Source organism: Dendropsophus ebraccatus, chromosome 12, assembly GCF_027789765.1.
Source record: "Dendropsophus ebraccatus isolate aDenEbr1 chromosome 12, aDenEbr1.pat, whole genome shotgun sequence".
In the NCBI taxonomy this organism is placed as follows: domain Eukaryota; kingdom Metazoa; phylum Chordata; class Amphibia; order Anura; family Hylidae; genus Dendropsophus; species Dendropsophus ebraccatus.
The window spans coordinates 84,388,345-84,408,412 of record NC_091465.1 but is presented as its reverse complement, the minus strand read 5'-3'; the positions used below and the strand labels follow the sequence as shown (position 1 = coordinate 84,408,412).

At 47.7% G+C, this 20,068-nt stretch overlaps 1 protein-coding gene across 5 annotated transcripts in view; it reads right to left on the bottom strand.

The window, feature by feature from the left end:
• GRAMD1A (GRAM domain containing 1A) overlaps positions 1-20,068 on the bottom strand; it is a 106,707-nt gene that overhangs the window by 37,161 nt on the left and 49,478 nt on the right. The window lies entirely within an intron of this gene.

The window sequence follows — 20,068 nt, the reverse complement described above, 5'->3', positions numbered from 1 at the left end:
GAAGGAAACACCGCCAACATCACACAACAAGCAGGAACACTTCATCCTCTGGGCTCCAAGGCAACAGCAAATCCTTAAAGGGGCATCCCACCTCAATCTACCCTCTTATATCAGGTCAGTAAACAGCACTAGTGGGGGTCATTCGGGGTCCCAGCTCCGAGAAATTTCAGATCATATCATCAGACAGGTCCTTATAACATAGCCAATATTAAGGTGGAGTTCCCCTTTAAGAATCAAACTATTCATAGCATTGGGTCCCGAGTTCAATTCCAACCAGGGCAAGAATACATAAAATCCTGATCGTGTTACTTAACCCCCTGTATGAGTAGTCACAAACACAGTAAGCTGCTTTGCTCAGCTTAGCCATTGCCCACTTAGCCATAGTCTTCTGTTATTCACGACCAGGTATTATATACCCTAGAAGGTGGTTTAGCTTATGGAGGGGCACCCCATTTTACGGACCCTCATCTCTTGGCCAGAATGGACAGTGGTTACAAAGAGCGTCTCTGAAGGACTCGTCCTGTTCTGGTTTACACAGACGGCCCATTGATATGAATGGACAATGTGTAATTCTTCATCTGTCCTGTGGTGGTGCTGCTGCTGCTGCTGCTGCTGCAGAGAGATGCACATCCCTGGAGGTCCCAGCAGGGGGAGACACTCTGTGATCACAATACTGTCAGGAGACCCTTCTAACAAGTAGTAACTGTATGTTATAACTGCGTCAGTGCTGGGCTGAAGAGCTTACAATCTACACCGATATATAGAGAGTGTAGACTTTATCTACCAGAACTGAGCTGATGAGCTTGCACTGTAATGGTCCGTTTACACGAAGCAATAATTCGCCCCCAAGGAACGATTTGGTTTTTATACTGATCACCGTTAAGACGAACAGAAAAAACGATAGAAAATCGTTATTGCGAAAATTCGAATGATAATCGTTCCGTGTAAACGCAGCATTACCTTCAACATCCCAAGAAGAGGTTTTTTTTTTTTTTTTTAACCCACCTTAATTCACTGAACGCATTACAGCTGTATGTGAACTTAGCCCAAACCCTACTGCCAGAGCTGAGCTGAAGAGCTAGCAATCGACATCCTGACAACAAGGGGCCTGGGCAGTGTTCCCTAACCTGTGACTCTCCAGATAACTACAACTCCCAGCCTTTAACTGTCAGGACATGTTGGGAGTTGTGGTTTTGCAGCAGCGGAAGAGGAACACTGGACACACATTACATAATATACAGATATGTACCAGGGCTGGGCTGAAGAGCTTACAATCTAATGCCTAATACCCTAAGATACAGAGAGATGTTATACATTGTGTATATGTCATGGGCGCAGGAGGGATTTTACATAGAGCAAATGATAAGAACTGTACTTGGCCAAAGAGCTTGCAATCTAGGCTATACAAGATATATAGAGAGTGTATGTATCCGATATACAATCTCAGTGCTCGGGTACAGAGCTGACACTCTAGCTTACACCGTGGTTACACAGAAACAATACAGTATCAATGCTCAGCCAAAAAGCTAACAATCTATGCAATACCAACTAGCAGCCTTCTATATACAATGCTTTTAGCCAAAGAGCTGACAATCTAGTGTTCTGAAACAATACAATCCATTCTGTGTACTGCGCTGCAGAATAGGTTGGTGCTAAACAATAATAAGCTACAGGAAAAACCAGGGAAACTTACAGGCTCCTATTAGTGCCGCAGCCTCCGGCTGTCCCTGAGGAGGCCGCTTTCCTTCAGGGCTACAAGCTATTATCCCTGTACACAGCAGGTGTGGGGGCAGCTGGCCGCCCCTCTCCCCTCCTCTCTATAGCTTTCCCCAAACAGATGCTGCACAGGGAAGAAGCTGACAGATGTCATAGTGCACAGTGCTGCCCCCCGCTGGACAGGGAGTAGTACTGAGGGGCTGCCCCTTCTTGGGAGGTGGGGGATGTATTCTCAGGACACTTGTATTCACACGGCTTATACAAACAGCAACAAAGAGCCGTGTGACCGCTCAGAGGATGCGGGAAACAAAGAGTTAACCAATATATTGTAAAGGTCCGAAACGTTCTAATTTTCTTTGCATTTCTCAACGTTTTCAGGATCTCTTCTTGCTGTCAGTGAATGGAAACATCACTAAATCTGTCCGGAGGTTAAAAACAGTGTCCAGACTCCATACTCTCAGCTGAGGGTTTGTTATGGTTGCATCCAGTCCACACCGGCATCCCCATCCTGTACCTCTCCAGCTCTTGCAGAACTACAACTCCCAGCATAGCAGCTCTCTAATAGATGTTGCATTTCAATCTCCTGCTATTTTGGGGACCAAACACTTCTCACAGCTGCGGGTTTGTTATAACTGTGTCTGTTCCAGATAATCCTCAGCTAAAATGCCCAGCAAACCCTGAACATGCTGGGAGCTGTAGTTCACAATATCACCACAGGCTGGGGATCACTGCTTTAGGAGCCCAGCAGTCTGGACTTTTTAAAGGGGTTGTTCACCCCAAAAAAAATTCTTTCTATTCAACTAGTGCCAGAAAGTGCTAGAGATTTGTAATTTATTTCTATTTAAAAATCTCCAGTCTTCTAGCACTTATCAGCTGCTGTATGTCCTGTCTCCCCAGTCTGACACAGTGCTCTCTGCTGCCACCTCTGTCCATGTCAGGAATTGTCCAGAGCAGCAGCAAATTCCAATAGAAAACCTCTTCTCTTCTACAGACTGGAGAGAATACATCACTTTCCACAGGGCGGACATACAGCAGCTGATGAGTACAGGAAGACTTGAGATTTTGTACTAGAAGTAAAAGGAGGGGAGGGGACGCTGGTTATAGTAGATTATGGTTGAAAGCTGCAGCTCTTTCCTTACACAATGTATATGACTGGAGAGGGTTAGGTCATGGCTGGCATTGTGACTTGTATGGAGCAATATCCTGCATGACTGGCGCTATATAACCCTCCATTGACTTCTATGGGGTGTGACTGTAATCTGAAGATGTCACATAGTCATGGATGTTGGGTCACATCCTGTAGTCCGTGGTCATTGTGACCATCTCAGTGTGGCCCCTGATCACATCTATAAATCAATGAGCCATTATATAGAGATAGAGATAGTTCTATGTTTAGAAAACAAACTTTGTGTGTTCTATTTGTATGAAGTTGTGTGGAGTTGTATGGAGTTGTATGTATTTGTATGGAGTTGTGTGGAGCAGCTGTATGGAGTTGTATGGAGTGGTGTGGAATTGTATGGAGTGGTGTAACAGCTAAACATGTCCCCCTCCTCCTCCAACAATAAGAAAGGAGTAAAAGACTGATAGATCCCCCTCAACCGAGCTCCAGGGCAGCCATGGAGAGAAGTGTGTACATGGATCCCTCCCCCAGCCTCCTCATTGTGTCTGTATGGGGAACAGCTGAGGAAACACTGGTGCTGGCTGCTCCACCTGTCACCATGAGAGCTGCTGGGACCGCTCACTACGAGGGTATTCACATGGTGCGGATGTGTCACTACGAGGGTACATTCACATGGTGCGGATGTGTCACTATGAGGGTACATTCACATGGTGCGGATGTGTCACTACGAGGGTACATTCACATGGTGCGGATGTGTCACTACGAGGGTACATTCACATGGTGCGGATGTGTCACTACGAGGGTACATTCACATGGTGCGGATGTGTCACTACGAGGGTATTCACATGGTGCGGATGTGTCACAACGAGGGTACATTCACATGGTGCGGATGTGTCACTACGAGGGTACATTCACATGGTGCGGACATGTCACTACAAGGGTACATTCACATAGTGCGGACATGTCACTACAAGGGTACATTCACATGGTGCGGATGTGTCACTATGAGGGTACATTCACATGGTGCGGACATGTCACTACAAGGGTACATTCACAAGGATGCGGATGTGTCACTACGAGGGTACATTCACATGGTGCGGATGTGTCACTACGAGGGTACATTCACATGGTGCGGATGTGTCACTACGAGGGTACATTCACATGGTGCGGACATGTCACTACGAGGGTACATTCAGAGTGCGGACATGTCACTATGAGGGTACATTCACATGGTGCGGATGTGTCACTATGAGGGTACATTCACATGGTGCGGATGTGTCACTATGAGGGTACATTCACATGGTGCGGATGTGTCACTACGAGGGTACATTCACATGGTGCGGACATGTCATTTACAAATCTATATGACTTTCTGACACCAGTTGATTGGAACGATTTTTTTCCACCACTGGAGTACCCCTTTAAAGGGGTTATCCAGCGCTACAAAAACATGGCCACTTTCCCCCTACTGTTGTCTCCAGTTCAGGTGCAGTTTGCAATTAAGCTCCATATACTTCAATGGAACTGAGTTTCAAAACCCACCCAAACTGGAGACAACAGTAGGGGGAAAGTGGCCATGTTTTTGTAGCACTGGATAACCCCTTAAGGGTGCCTTCACGCTGCGAGTCGGCTAGGTCCTGGCAGATCACTGTCAGTACATACAAGCAGCGGTCTTAACCCCTTCACCGGATCCCCCTCCCTATCATTCCATGCAGAGGGGTCACCGGATCCCCCCTCCCTATCATTCCATGAAGAGGGGTCACCGGATCCCCCCTCCCTATCACTCCATGCAGAGGGGTCACCGGATCCCCCGTCCCTATCACTCCATGTGCAAAGCAGAGGGGTTACCGGATCCCCCTCCCTAATCCCCTCATGTGCAAAGCAGAGGGGTCACCGGATCCCCCCTCCCTATCACTCCATGCAGAGGGGTCACCGGATCCCCCCTTCCTATCACCCCATGTGCAAAGCAGAGGGGTCACTGGATCCCCCTCCCATTATCCCATGTGAAAAGCAGAGGGGTCACCAGATCCCCCTCCCTATCACCCCTCTAATTCCTCCCTGTGTTGCTTCACCCTGTACAATCCTGCCCGAGCCCCCATCCCGCTGCACATACATGAGGAAAGGCTGGTATTGGGTTATTGGGTTTGGGGAGGCAGCGGGGCTCTGAGATTACCTGTCCTGTGTGGAGGTGTGACTACCTGTGGGGAGGTGTGACTACCTGTGCGGAGGTGTGACTACCTGTGCGGAGGTGTGACTACCTGTGGGGAGGTGTGACTACCTGTGGGGAGGTGTGACTACCTACACTACCGTTCAAAAGTTTGGGGTCACATTGAAATGTCCTTATTTTTGAAGGAAAAGCTCTGTACTTTTCAATGAAGATAACTTTAAACAAATCCACTCTATACATTGCTAATGTGGTAAATGACTATTCTAGCTGCAAATGTCTGGTTTTTGGTGCAATATGGTGCAGTCTAGCTCGTTACAGAAGCTACAAAACTGACCTTCCTTTGAGCAGATTGTGTTTCTGGAGCATCACATTTGTGGGGTCAATTAAACGCTCAAAATGGCCAGAAAAAGAGAACTTTCATCTGAAACTCGACAGTCTATTCTTGTTCTTAGAAATGAAGGCTATTCCATGCGAGAAAGTGCTAAGAAATTGAAGATTTCCTACAACAGTGTGTACTACTCCCTTCAGAGGACAGCACAAACAGGCTCTAACCAGAGTAGAAAAAGTGGGAGGCCGCGTTGCACAACTAAGCAAGAAGATAAGCACATTAGAGTCTCTAGTTTGAGAAACAGACGCCTCACAGGTCCCCAACTGGCATCTTCATTACATAGTACCCGCAAAACACCAGTGTCACCATCTACAGTGAAGAGGCGGCTGCGGGATTTTGGGCTTCAGGGCAGAGTGGCAAAGAAAAAGACATATCTGAGACTGGCCAATAAAAGATAAAGATTAAGATGGGCAAAAGAACACAGAGATTGGACAGAGGAAGACTGGAAAAAAGTGTTGTGGACGATGAATCCAAGTTTGAGGTGTTTGGATCACAAAGAAGAAGGTTTGTGAGATGCAGAAGAAATGAGAAGATGCTGGAAGAATGCCTGACGCCATCTGTTATACATGGTGGAGGTCATGTGATGGTCTGGGGTTGGTGCTGGTAAGGTGGGAGATTTGTACAGGGTAAAAGGGATTGTGAATAAGGAAGGCTATCACTCTGCACCGCCATGCCATACCCAGTGGACAGCGCTTGGTTGGAGCCAATTTCATCCTACAACAGGACAATGACCCTAAACACCTCCAAATTGTGCAAGAACTATTTCCAGCAGAAGCAGCAGCTGGTATTCTATCATAGGTAATGGAGTGGCCAGCGCAGTCACCAGATCACCACCCCATTGTGGGAGCAGCTGGACCGTATGGTACGCCAGAAGTGCCCATCCAACCAATCCAACTTGTGGGAGCTGCTTCTAGAAGCGTGGGGGGCAATTTCTCCAGCTTACCCCAACAGATTAATAGCTAAAATGCCAAAGGTGTGCAATGCTGGAATTGCTGCAAAAGGAGGATTCTGTGATGAATGTAAAGTGTGATGGAAGAACAATGTTATTTCACATACAAATCATTATTTCTAACCTTGTCAATGTCTTGTCTCTATTTTCTATTTATTTCACAACGTACGGTGGTGAAAAGTGTGACTTTTCATGGAAAACACAAAATTGTTTGGGTGACCGCAAACTTTTGAACAGTAGTGTATGTGGAGGTGTGACTACCTGTGTGGAGGTGTGACTACCTGTGTGGAGGTGTGACTACCTGTGTGGAGGTGTGACTACCTGTGTGGAGGTGTGACTACCTGTGTGGAGGTATGACTACCTGTGTGGAGGTGTGACTACCTGTGCGGAGGGGTGACTACCTGTGTGGAGGTGTGACTACCTGTGTGGAGGTGTGACTACCTGTGCGGAGGGGTGACTACCTGTGCGGAGGGGTGACTACCTGTGTGGAGGTGTGACTACCTGTGTGGAGGTGTGACTAGCTGTGCGGAGGGGTGACTACCTGTGTGGAGGTGTGACTACCTGTGTGGAGGTGTGACTACCTGTGGGGAGGTGTGACTACCTGTATGGAGGTGTGACTAGCTGTGTGGAGGGGTGACCACCTGTGTGGAGGTGTGACTACCTGTGTGGAGGTGTGACTACCTGTGCGAGGTGTGACTACCTGTGGGGAGGTGTGACTACCTGTGGGGAGGTGTGACTACCTGTGCGGAGGTGTGACTACCTGTGCTCCTCCATCTATGGAGGAAAGTATAGGGACTGTTCATACGGTGCCCCTGTCTGTTCAGTTGTATCCTGTGATGACATCATCGCACTAGTAGTGACATCACCTGGGTATTTGCAGTCTGGATTCTGATCAGGAATCAGTACTGAGATCTCCATGTAATTATTGCCTCATTGATCACTGACCATGTGCCAAGTTGTATTATTCTTCAGCTCAGAACTGAAATGAGTATCAGGGTTATTAGTGAAACTCCAGGTCAGTGGGCACACAGCCTGAAATACTCTATAATACATGGCACAGGAGACCTATGGGTGCGGCACAGAAAGGGGGGCTATATGGATGGCACAGAAAGGGGGGCTATATGGATGGCAATGTAAGGGGGGCTATATGGATTGCACTGTAAGGGGGGCTATATGGATGGCACTGTAAGGGGGACTATATGGATGGCACTGTAAGGGGGGCTATATGGATTGTACTGTAAGGGGGCTATATGGAGGGCACTGTAATGGGGGCTATATGGAGGGCACTGTAATGGGGGCTATATGGAGGGCACTGTAATGGGGGCTATATGGAGGGCACTGTAATGGGGGCTATATGGAGGGCACTGTAAGGGGGACTATATGGATGGCACTGTAAGGGGGACTATATGGATGGCAATGTAAGGGGGGCTATATGGATTGCAATGTAAGGGGGCTATATGGAGGGCACTGTAATGGGGGCTATATGGAGGGCACTGTAAGGGGGACTATATGGATGGCACTGTAAGGGGGCTATATTGATGGCACTGTAAGAGGGCTATATGGATGGCACTGTAAGGGGAGCTAAATGGATGGCACTGTAATGGGGGCTATATGGATGGCACTGTAATGGGGGCTATATGGAGGGCACTGTAAGGGGGACTATATGGATGGCACTGTAAGGGGGCTATATTGATGGCACTGTAAGAGGGCTATATGGATGGCACTGTAAGGGGAGCTAAATGGATGGCACTGTAATGGGGGCTATATGGATGGCACTGTAATGGGGGCTATATGGATGGCACTGTAATGGGGGCTATATAGATGGCACTGTAAGGGGGGCTAAATGGAAGGCACTGTAAGGGGGACTATATGGAGGGCACTGTAAGGGGGATTATATGGAGGGCACTGTAAGGGGGGCTATATGGAGGGCACTGTAATGGGGGCTATATGGAGGGCACTGTAAGGTGGATTATATGGAGGGCACTGTAAGGGGGCTATATGGAGGGCACTGTAAGGGGGACTATATGGAGGGCACTGTAAGGGGGACTATATGGAGGGCACTGTAAGGGGGACTATATGGAGGGCACTGTAAGGGGGATTATATGGAGGGCACTGTAAGGGGGGCTAAATGGAAGGCACTGTAAGGGGGACTATATGGAGGGCACTGTAAGGGGGATTATATGAAGGGCACTTAAGGGGGGCTATATGGATGGCACTGTAAGGGGGGCTATATGGATGGCACTGTAAGGGGGGCTATATGGAGGGCACTGTAAGGGGGACTATATGGAGGGCACTGTAAGGGGGGCTATATGGAGGGCACTGTAAGGGGGGCTATATGGAGGGCACTGTAAGGGGGATTATATGGAGGGCACTGTAAGGGGGCTATATGGAGGGCACTGTAAGGGGGACTATATGGAGGGCACTGTAAGGGGGACTATATGGAGGGCACTGTAAGGGGGGCTATATGGAGGGCACTGTAAGGGGGGCTATATGGAGGGCACTGTAAGGGGGGCTATATGGAGGTCACTGTAAGGGGGGCTATATGGAGGGCACTGTAAGGGGGGCTATATGGAGGTCACTGTAAGGGGGCTATATGGAGGGCACTGTAAGGGGGGCTATATGGAGGGCACTGTAAGGGGGGCTATATGGAGGGCACTGTAAGGGGGGCTATATGGAGGGCACTGTAAGGGGGGCTATATGGAGGTCACTGTAAGGGGGGCTATATGGAGGGCACTGTAAGGGCACTGTATATATTCACAAGTGTTTCTCCATACACCATCAGCTGTATATTCCAGGTGAAGAATCTGTACTGTGTCCCTGTCTGTCCCTCGCGGCCTCACGTATATATATATAAATAGGAGCCGGGACCGGGGGAGGCAGCAGGAAACAGGCGGCTTCTGGCGTTTCACTTCATATTTGTTTTAAGAAACTTACATTAAATTAAACAAATAGAGAAAGAATGGCTGGATGGGAAATCTGCGTCTCCGGGGAGGTCACTGGGACCCTGAGAAATGGAAGCCCACCCACCAGAAGGGAGAAGAGGAAAACATAAAGGGGTTGTTCAGGAGTAGAAAAACATAACGCCTTTCCTCCAAAAGCAGCGCCACCCCCGTCCTCAGGATGTCTGTGGTATTACATCTGGGCTCAGTTACACTGGATCTGGTCTGTAATCCCGCCCTCATCCTGGATAACCCCCTTATTATAGATCAGGTATTACCTCACCCCGATATTAGGGCAGACAACACTGAGAGCGATGATGTCATTCTGAGAGGGTGTCATAGCCCCACCCCTTAACTCTTATATCATGCCCCGCCCCCTCAAGCTCTGCACTTGGACTATCACAGAGTATTAGTTTTACCTATGGCAGTGATCTCCAATCCATGGCTCTCCAGGTGTTCAAAGGGATTTAAAGGGATTGTAGAAGCGGCACCACATCAGGATGAATTTGGTATTGCAGCTCCGTCCCATTCATTTGAGCTGTAATACCAGACATATCCAATAGCCAGGGGTGGCCATGTTTTTGTAATCATGCAATACATATAGGCATTTTCCTTATTCTGCACCAGTATATTCAACATTAGGCTCCTCCCTCTAGACAAGCTCCGCCTCCTTAGTGGTGGGCACCAGGAATATATTACCCATCAGGCAGACCAAGTGTTCCCACAAAAGGCTGTCAGCTAGTGTCAGCAGGTTATTGGTGACTATAGTGGGAGCTGGACGAGACTGTCCCTTTAAATGTGGCTGATGTCCCTGCCTGTATGACGCTGTACCCCGTGGTTACACAGCCGGCCGCACATTCATCTCTGTATACTCCATCAGCAAAGTAAACATTACAGCCAACAAATAGATCTCCTCAAATATTTATCCACCTACATAGGAAGCGATATAAGCGTAATGGGAGTGTCAGGCAGAGATTGTGCCGCCTCTGGGCCATGTTCACACATCTACCTATACAACAAAGGCTGATCCGAACCCTGGTCGCCCAGTGTGGCCCCGGGCAGAAACATAAGTGATTGATCACATCAGGATTGGGAAAACCAGCAGCCCCATGTAAACTAAATCTCAGCTGTTTTGGAGTGAATCCCAAGGGCAATAATACAATATATGGGCACTATCACTACATGGTGGAACATGGAGGACACTATTACTACATGGGGGCACAGAGGACACTATTACTACATGGGGGAACACAGAGGACACTGTTACTACATGGGGGAACACAGAGGACACTATTACTACATGGGGGCACAGAGGACACTATTACTACATGGGGAACACAGAGGACACTGTTACTTCATGGGGGGCACAGAGGACACTATTACTACATGGAGGGCACAGAGGACACTATTACTACATGGGGGCACAGGGGACACTATTACTACATGGGGAACACAGAGGACACTGTTACTTCATGGGGGGCACAGAGGACACTATTACTACATGGAGGGCACAGAGGACACTATTACTACATGGGGGCACAGAGGACACTATTACTACATGGGGAACACAGAGGACACTGTTACTTCATGGGGGGCACAGAGGACACTATTACTACATGGAGGGCACAGAGGACACTATTACTACATGGGGGCACAGGGGACACTATTACTACCTGGGGGGCACAGGGGACACTATTACTACATAGGGGGCAGAGAGGACACTATTACTACATGGGGGGCACAGAGGACACTATTACTACATGGGGGTCACAGGGGAAACTATTACTACATGGGGGCACAGGGGACACTATTACTACATGGGGGCTGAAGAGCTCCTATGTAACACCGGTACCTTGTGGGGCTGCAGAGCTCCTATGTAACACTGGTACCTTGTGGGGCTGCAGAGCTCCTATGTAACACTGGTACCTTGTGGGGCTGCAGAGCTCCTATGTAACACTGGTACCTTGTGGGGCTGCAGAGCTCCTATGTAACACTGGTACCTTGTGGGGCTGCAGAGCTCCTATGTAACAACGGTACCTTGTGGGGCTGCAGAGCTCCTATGTAACACTGGTACCTTGTGGGGCTGCAGAGCTCCTATGTAACACTGGTACCTTGTGGGGCTGCAGAGATCCTATGTAACACTGGTACCTTGTGGGGCTGCAGAGCTCCTATGTAACAACGGTACCTTGTGGGGCTGCAGAGCTCCTATGTAACATCAGTACCTTGTGGGGCTGCAGAGCTCCTATGTAACATCGGTACCTTGTGGGGCTGCAGAGCTCCTATGTAACACCGCTAAGTTGTGGGGCTGCAGAGCTCCTATGTAACACCGCTAAGTTGTGGGGCTGCAGAGCTCCTATGTAACACCTGTACCTTGTGGGGCTGCAGAGCTCCTATGTAACACCTGTACCTTGTGGGGCTGCAGAGCTCCTATGTAACACTGGTACCTTGTGGGGCTGCAGAGCTCCTATGTAACAACGGTACCTTGTGGGGCTGCAGAGCTCCTATGTAAGATTGGTACCTTGTGGGGCTGCAGAGCTCCTATGTAACATCAGTACCTTGTGGGGCTGCAGAGCTCCTATGTAACACCGCTAAGTTGTGGGGCTGCAGAGCTCCTATGTAACACCGCTAAGTTGTGGGGCTGCAGAGCTCCTATGTAACACCTGTACCTTGTGGGGCTGCAGAGCTCCTATGTAACACCTGTACCTTGTGGGGCTGCAGAGCTCCTATGTAACACTGGTACCTTGTGGGGCTGCAGAGCTCCTATGTAACAACGGTACCTTGTGGGGCTGCAGAGCTCCTATGTAAGATTGGTACCTTGTGGGGCTGCAGAGCTCCTATGTAACATCAGTACCTTGTGGGGCTGCAGAGCTCCTATGTAACACCGCTAAGTTGTGGGGCTGCAGAGCTCCTATGTAACACCGCTAAGTTGTGGGGCTGCAGAGCTCCTATGTAACACCTGTACCTTGTGGGGCTGCAGAGCTCCTATGTAACACCAGTACCTTGTGGGGAGGAATGCTATAAGATATGTCTTGGGGGCACATCCTCCCTAGCAGCACCCCACATCGGCCTTACAGTACGATTCTCTTTGTTGCCCATAACACCTGCAGAAAGTGAGTAGACCAGAGGGGCGGAAATAGCGGAGACACTGAGTAAACTCTCCTGGCAGGCGCCTATTACTTGGCAGCAGGTATCACTTACATGTGAGGACACTAGTGATGGCGCGGTGCTCTGTACGCCTGGAGGTGACACGTCCTCTCGATGTGCCGCCGCACTCACATAATCACTTTATTAACACCTTCTCATTTTATTCTCCCTTATTTCTTGTCTCACTCGCTACCACGTCTGCCAAGCTGGCGCTAATCTAATATCCACACCAATAGAGATGTCTACCTTTCTGGATCCAGCCAGCTGTCTGTGTTGGTGTCAGTCTGTATTATTCCTGCATAACAATTCCTTCCATACTTGTTATTATTTATTCATATATATCTAGTCTCCTTCCCTCAGTTCTGGGCTGCTGCTTTCTGCTGAAGACACAAAAATCTGTGTGTGAGTTTTTCTCTCTGTCTCCCCCTCCTACCTTCTTGTAAACAGTGGCTGGCTGTATCTGCAACTTTGTATCTTCCTTGTAATGCTGGGAGGATTAATCACAGTGAGTTCATGAGCAACTTTACCTCAGACTAACACTCCAAGCATTACAATAAAGCTACAATGTTGCAGATAAAGCCAACCTGGGACTTGTTTACATCAGCCGTCTCAGAAGGGAGGGGGGAGGAGGGGTAGACAGAGAGAAAAGCTCACACACAGATTTTTATGTAGAAAGCAGCAGCTCAGAACTGGGGAAAAGAGACTGAATAGATAATAACAAGTATGAAAGGAATTGTTAGTCTCTTAATGGCCAGCAACATATAAAAGTTTATGTTTGTGTGAAATACCCCTTTAAGTTATAATAAACGTATCTGTTCAGGTCATTGAATTGCGATAATATCAGTCAGCGATGCCGTATCTGTGATCTATGGGGCCCCTAGAGCCACTCTCCAGGGAGTTACTATAAATGTACAATAGTAAAAACATGTCAAGCGTCTTTCTCAGCCGGAGATCTCCCCCCCCCCCCCTCCTGTTCCTTCCAAGACTCTATTAATGCCCTTGGTTGAAAATATCACTTCCGTACAGATGACAACGCCAGATATAAATACCATCCCGAATCTCAGTATTAATACTGCCATATCATGGTACCAACTACAGCGCTATACAGTGATACATAAATGGCGTCAGGCATTCTTCCAGCATCTTCTCATTTCTTCTGCGTCTCACAAACGTTCTTCTTTGTCATCCAAACACCTCAAACTTGGATTCATCCGTCCACAACACTTTTTTCCAGTCTTCCTCTGTCCAATCTCTGTGTTCTTTTGCCCATCTTAATCTTTTTCTTTTATTGGCCAGTCTCAGATATGGCTTTTTCTTTGCCACTCTGCCCTGAAGCCCAAAATCCTGCAGCCGCCTCTTCCCTGTAGATGGTGACCCTGGTGTTTTGCGGGTACTATGTAATGAAGATGCCAGTTGGGGACCTGTGAGGCGTCTGTTTCTCACACTAGAGACTCTAATGTGCTTCTCTTCTTGCTTAGTTGTGCAACGCGGCCTCCCACTTCTTTTTCTACTCTGGTTAGAGCCTGTTTGTGCTGTCCTCTGAAGGGAGTAGTACACACCGTTGTAGGAAATCTTCAATTTCTTAGCAATTTCTGGCATGGAATAGCCTTCATTTCTAAGAACAAGAATAGACTGTCGAGTTTTAGATGAAAGTTCTCTTTTTCTGGCCATTTTGAGCATTTGATTGACCCCACAAATGTGATGCTCCAGAAACACAATCTGCTCAAAGGAAGGTCAGTTTTGTAGCTTCTGTAACGAGCTAGACTGTTTTCAGATGTGTGAACATGATTGCACAAGGGTTTTCTAATCATCAATTAGCCTTCTGAGCCAATGAGCAAACACATTGTACCATAAGAAGACTGGAGTGATAGTTGCTGGAAATGGGCCTCTATACACCTATGTAGATATTGCACCAAAAACCAGACATTTGCAGCTAGAATAGTCATTTACCACATTAGCAATGTATAGAGTGTATTTGTTTAAAGTTAGGACTAGTTTAAAGTTATCTTCATTGAAAAGTACAGTGCTTTTCTTTCAAAAATAAGGACATTTCAATGTGACCCCAAACTTTTGAACGGTAGTGTATATCTGTTATAGTGATTGATGTAACTACATATATAATACTGTTATAATGAGTGAGTGCTGTAACTACACATATATATATATATATATATATATATACACAATACTGTTATTATGAGTGCAGTGCTGTGCCCGCATCCTCCACCACAATGGGATAGAGGATCAGCGGCCTACTCTCACCTGTTATATAATCCTTATAGCTCTGGGTTGTGCTGTTCCTCTGTTAGGCTGGGTTCACACTGCATTTTTTGCAGTCCATTTTTTCATCCGTTTGTTTTTACAAAAAGCAGAGAAAAACGAATGGAAAAAAAACAATGTAAAATGGACTGCAAAAAACGCAGTGTGAACCCAGCCTTATTCCTACAAGACTTTTCTAAATAATTGGACAACTGGGCATGTCCATCTACCTTCTGTCACTATCCAATCGGTGCGGTCACGGTCTTCACACCCAATTGTCCATCTATTCCTACATTTCCAGGAGGAGTAAGAGAGGGGGACACGATGTGTAATAGTGAGACGCAGGTCGGGGGAATGAACGGGTCTTTAGAATCTGAGCTTGAAAATCTATGGCTGTAGGAGGCCAATGCGCTGTATGCCACCCGGAGCAGCAGTTCTGTTAATTCAGCCCCAGCTGTTGGATCTGCTCCATCGCTTTTTGCAAAACTAAGCAACACATCTCCCCCAGGAATCGAAGGAAACGACTTACACAGAAAGATGTGAGGTGGACAGTTGTGGAGAGTGCAGCGTCAAGGGATATACGGGTGATATATGCTGCTGCGGCAGTCGGTTCTGCTCCATCTGCTGGGTTCTGCTGTGCTGTGTGCAGAGTGACGGGGGTGTAGCAGAGGCGTCTAGTGTGCGGCACATCTTCTGAGCACAGGGTCACTAATGTGACTGTAATGGTGACTGTAAATTCATGTCACCATTTCCAAATCATCCAACGTCCTGTACAGGGCACATCAAATAATTCTGCCATATAGTGCTTACATAGGTTATAGAGCTAACATCACCATATACTGCAACATAACTGTAATAATCCTGATACAATAATGCCATATAGTGCTTACATAGGTCGTACAGCAAACATCACCATATAGTGCAACATAACTGTAATAACCCTGATACAATACTGCCATATAGTGCTTACATAGGTCATACAGCTAACATCACCATATACTGTCACATAACTGTAATAACCCTGATATAATACTGCCATATAGTGCTTACATAGGTCATACAGCTAACATCCCCATATAGTGCAACATAACTGTAATAACCCTGATATAATACTGCCATATAGTGCTTATATAATAGTGTTATACCGGAAACAAGTGATACTGCTTTTCTATTGCTAATATAACAGGACCATATAATACAGCCATATAGTATAATGTAACAGTACTATAAATAAAACATATACTACTACCATATAGTGCTAACATAACAATACAATACAGCATCCACATAATACTGCCATATAGTGCTACCATAATAGTATAATACAACATCCACATAATACTGCCATATAGCTCCTATATAATAGTGCCATCTAAGAAACAACTTGTTCCCCCCTAGCTGGTGGATTGGTGGAGAAGGTGGAGCATTTGGTATAGGTGTAAGGAGGTGTTATGGGGGACCCCCCCATTACCCTATCCAGAGGAGATCCCCTTTAATTATCAATGAGCGTCTTGTGACTCCTCCAAGGAGAGGACTTCCCAGCCTGTTGGGATAGAGACCATAATGTGTAAAAACAAACTGTCCCTAATGTCCGTAACTGAATCCTGCGGGCACCAGGCCGTATACAATGAGGTGAAACCCACACTCATCAACTATACATGTATCCCTATATACCAGGCGGTAATACGAGGACCCCGGCCTGCAAGTATGGAGCCCCGCACATATACAGGGAACAGGCAGCAGGGTCAGTCACCTTCCATAAGATCCACACACTCCTCTACTGAAATACTCTGTGCTGGTGAGAGACCCTACATCTATATATATCCCAGTCTGTAACCTCCCACATCACCAGCCACTCTTATCCTTACATACTCTGTGCTGCTGGGAGACCCTACATCTATATAACTCCCAGTCTGTGACCTCCAGCATCACCAGCCACTCTTATCCTTACATACTCTGTGCTGCTGGGAGACTCCCCACATCTATATATATCCCAGTCTGTAACCTCCCACATCACCAGCCACTCTTATCCTTATATACTCTGTGCTGCTGGGAGACCCCACATCTATATATATCCCAGTCTGTAACCTCCCACATCACCAGCCACTCTTATCCTTATATACTCTGTGCTGCTGGGAGACCCCCACATCTATATATATCCCAGTCTGCGACCTCCTGCATCACCAGCCACTCATCCTGAAATACTCTGTGCTGCTGAGAGACCCTACATCTATATAACTCCCAGTCTGTAACCTCCCACATCACCAGCCACTCTTATCCTTATATACTCTGTGCTGCTGGGAGACCCTACATCTATATATATCCCAGTCTGTGACCTCCCACATCACCAGCCACTCTAATCCTTACATACTCTGTGCTGCTGGGAGACCCTACATCTATATAACTCCCAGTCTGTAAACTCCCGCATCACCAGCCACTCATTCTGAAATCCTCTGTGCTGCTGGGAGTTGTATATCTCAGCTTCCTGGAGGGAGTGTTGCTGAGAGGATACTTGTCATTCTGGTGGTGTTCCCCTTTAGGAAGCCACTTATAATGCGGCAGATAATTGATCTTCATTAACTATGGCGGCGGATTACAATAAATTGTTTATGGGCAGCGGTGGCCTCGCCATTCATTAGATCAGCCTCTATTCATGGTCATGCCATATAATGTGCAGAAGGCAAGTGCTGGGGGAGGGGGCTGTGGTGGAGAATTCACAGATTGCAGCTCTGAAGCCAGGAATGTCATCGCCTCCCGGTGACAATAACACAGGCCAGAATGGAGGCAGCGCCTGGTGAACAGGAGGCCTATTGTTCAGGGATGGCGGATGATACCTGCCCCACCGGAGGCAAATGTCCTCAATGAGGCCAAGCCTGGCGCCCTGACATCTCCTGCACCCGTACATTGGAACAAATCCTCAGAGGTGTGTGTGTATATATATATATATATATATATATATATATATATACACACACGTCTGGTGGAGCTGCTCTGCTACATTGTATTTAATACACCCTGCACCGCTATTTGTAATAAAACCCTATACATATATATACACAGTTGTCCAAAAGACGGGGCAGATTTATCAAACATGGTGTAAAGTGACACTGGCCCAGTCGCCCCTAGCAACCAATCAGATTCCACCTTTCTTTTTCCAAAGAGTCTGTGAGGAATGGAAGGTGGAATCTGATTGGTTGCTAGGGGCAACTGGGTCAGGGTCACTTTACACCAGGTTTGATAAATCTCCCATATAACCCTATTACACATACTGCCCACCTACCTATGGACCACCATATATATATATATATATATATATTGTGGACATGTCACTGGTAAAGTGCTCGAGGGGATGTACATCTCACCCAGGTTGATACATAGTGTGAGATGGTGAGTCCAGGAGGCATCTGTGCTCAGCAGTGTTATGCTGCTGAGCTATTATTTATTATTGCCGGGCCTGGACTTACATGGAATGGCAGGTAGGTTTTGGTAGTGGGACTTGCCATTCCCTCCCCCTCGATCCAGTGTGGGTTTTGGGATCAGGTGAGCTCTGATCCCAATCAGCCTGAGAAGGCAAAAGGTGGGCTCAGTATACAGGTCTCTCTCTCTCAGCCAGGAGTGAACAGCCTGCATGCTGTTTGGTGAGAGCTGGGAAGACAGCCGCTGCTGGGGCCTGTTCACACCCCGCAATACTGACCACTGAAGTGCCAGAGAGGTAACCTGCGTTGTTAGTTAGCGCCCAGACGGGCAAGACCTTTTTGTTTTGTTCTTAAAGCACAGTGTTGCTATATTTCTGTTACGGACTGTTTATGCTGAAAATAAACGCCAAGCTGTTGTTTTACAAGTCCAAGTCTGCTGTGAACTGTGTCCAAACACACCATCCCCCGGGAAGATCCCTACAATTGGTGCTGCGGAGCGGGCAAAAGGGTTGCTAGGGGCAACGGTGTGCATCAACTTGGCTACAGCTGCTTATGTCCTGGGTGAAGGCTGCGGCTTCACTCCAAAAACAGTCAAGCAACATGGAGGAGATGATGAAGCAGTTAATGCAAGTGAATATGCAGCAACAACAGGCTCTGACAGACGCTAACCTACGCCATGAGCAGGCTAATCGGCAGCAACAACAGGCTCTGACAGACGCTAACCTACGCCATGAGCAAGCATTGGCCGCACAACAACAGGCTCAGGCAGCCGCTAAACAGGATCAGGCAGCCGCTAATCTGCGCCATGAACAGGCGATGGCTCAACAACAGAAACTTATTGAGTACCTGATAGCAAAGCAAGAGGCGTCTGCAGGTGCTAATCCCCAGCTGGTGGCAGCAGCCGCGCCAGAGACTTTGTCTGTAAGAAGAGCTGTGCAGCGTGCGCTGCAAAAGATGACTGCTGATGACGATGTTGAGGCCTACTTAACTGTCTTTGAGCGTGTGGCTGAGCGAGAAAAGCTACCCTCCACTGAGTGGGCAGAAGTGATTGCGCCCTATTTAACAGGCGAACCTCAAAAGGCCTACTATGACCTCAGTGAGCAAGAGGTCAAGGACTATGCTCGGCTAAGAGCAGAGATACTCGCCCGACTAGGAGTTACTGCTGCTGTCCGTGCCCGGAGGGTCCGCAACTGGAGCTACAGTCTGGACAAGTCAGCGAGGTCCCAGATGTACGACCTGATTCATCTGGCAAGAAAATGGTTGGAGCCAGACACTTCTACTCCTGCCCAGATCCTAGAGAGGGTCGTGATGGATCGTTACCTCCGTGCACTTCCTGCTGATCTGCAACGCTTGGTGGCGACAAAGCCTGTTGGTCATCTGTCACCACCAATCCCTCCGGTCAGGATTGGTGACACCCTATCAGTATCCCAGAAGCAGGAAGCTAAGGAGTTCCTGCAGAGAAATAAAGACAAGTTTTCTGACCTACCAGGGCGTACGCATCTCATTAGTCATCATATTGAAACTGAGCCTAGAAGCAGAGTAAACCTGAAGCCCTATAGGATACCAGAAGCACGGAGGGAGGCGGTATCATCTGAGGTAAAACGTATGCTTGACCTAGGAGTCATTGAGGTGTCCCAGAGCGAGTGGTCCAGCCCGATTGTGTTAATCCCAAAGCCCAATGGAACTTGGAGGTTCTGTAATGACTTTAGAAAGGTAAATGAGATCTCCAAGTTCGATGCCTACCCCATGCCCAGGGTAGATGAGTTGATAGAAAGGATGGGTAATGCCAGGTACATAACTACCCTCGATCTCACTAAGGGCTACTGGCAGATCCCACTCACTCCTGAGGCTAGAGAGAAGACTGCATTCTCCACCCCTGATGGGCTCTTCCAATACGTAGTGATGCCATTCGGGTTACATGGAGCCCCTGCCACTTTTCAGAGGTTGATGGACTTGATTCTGCGACCACA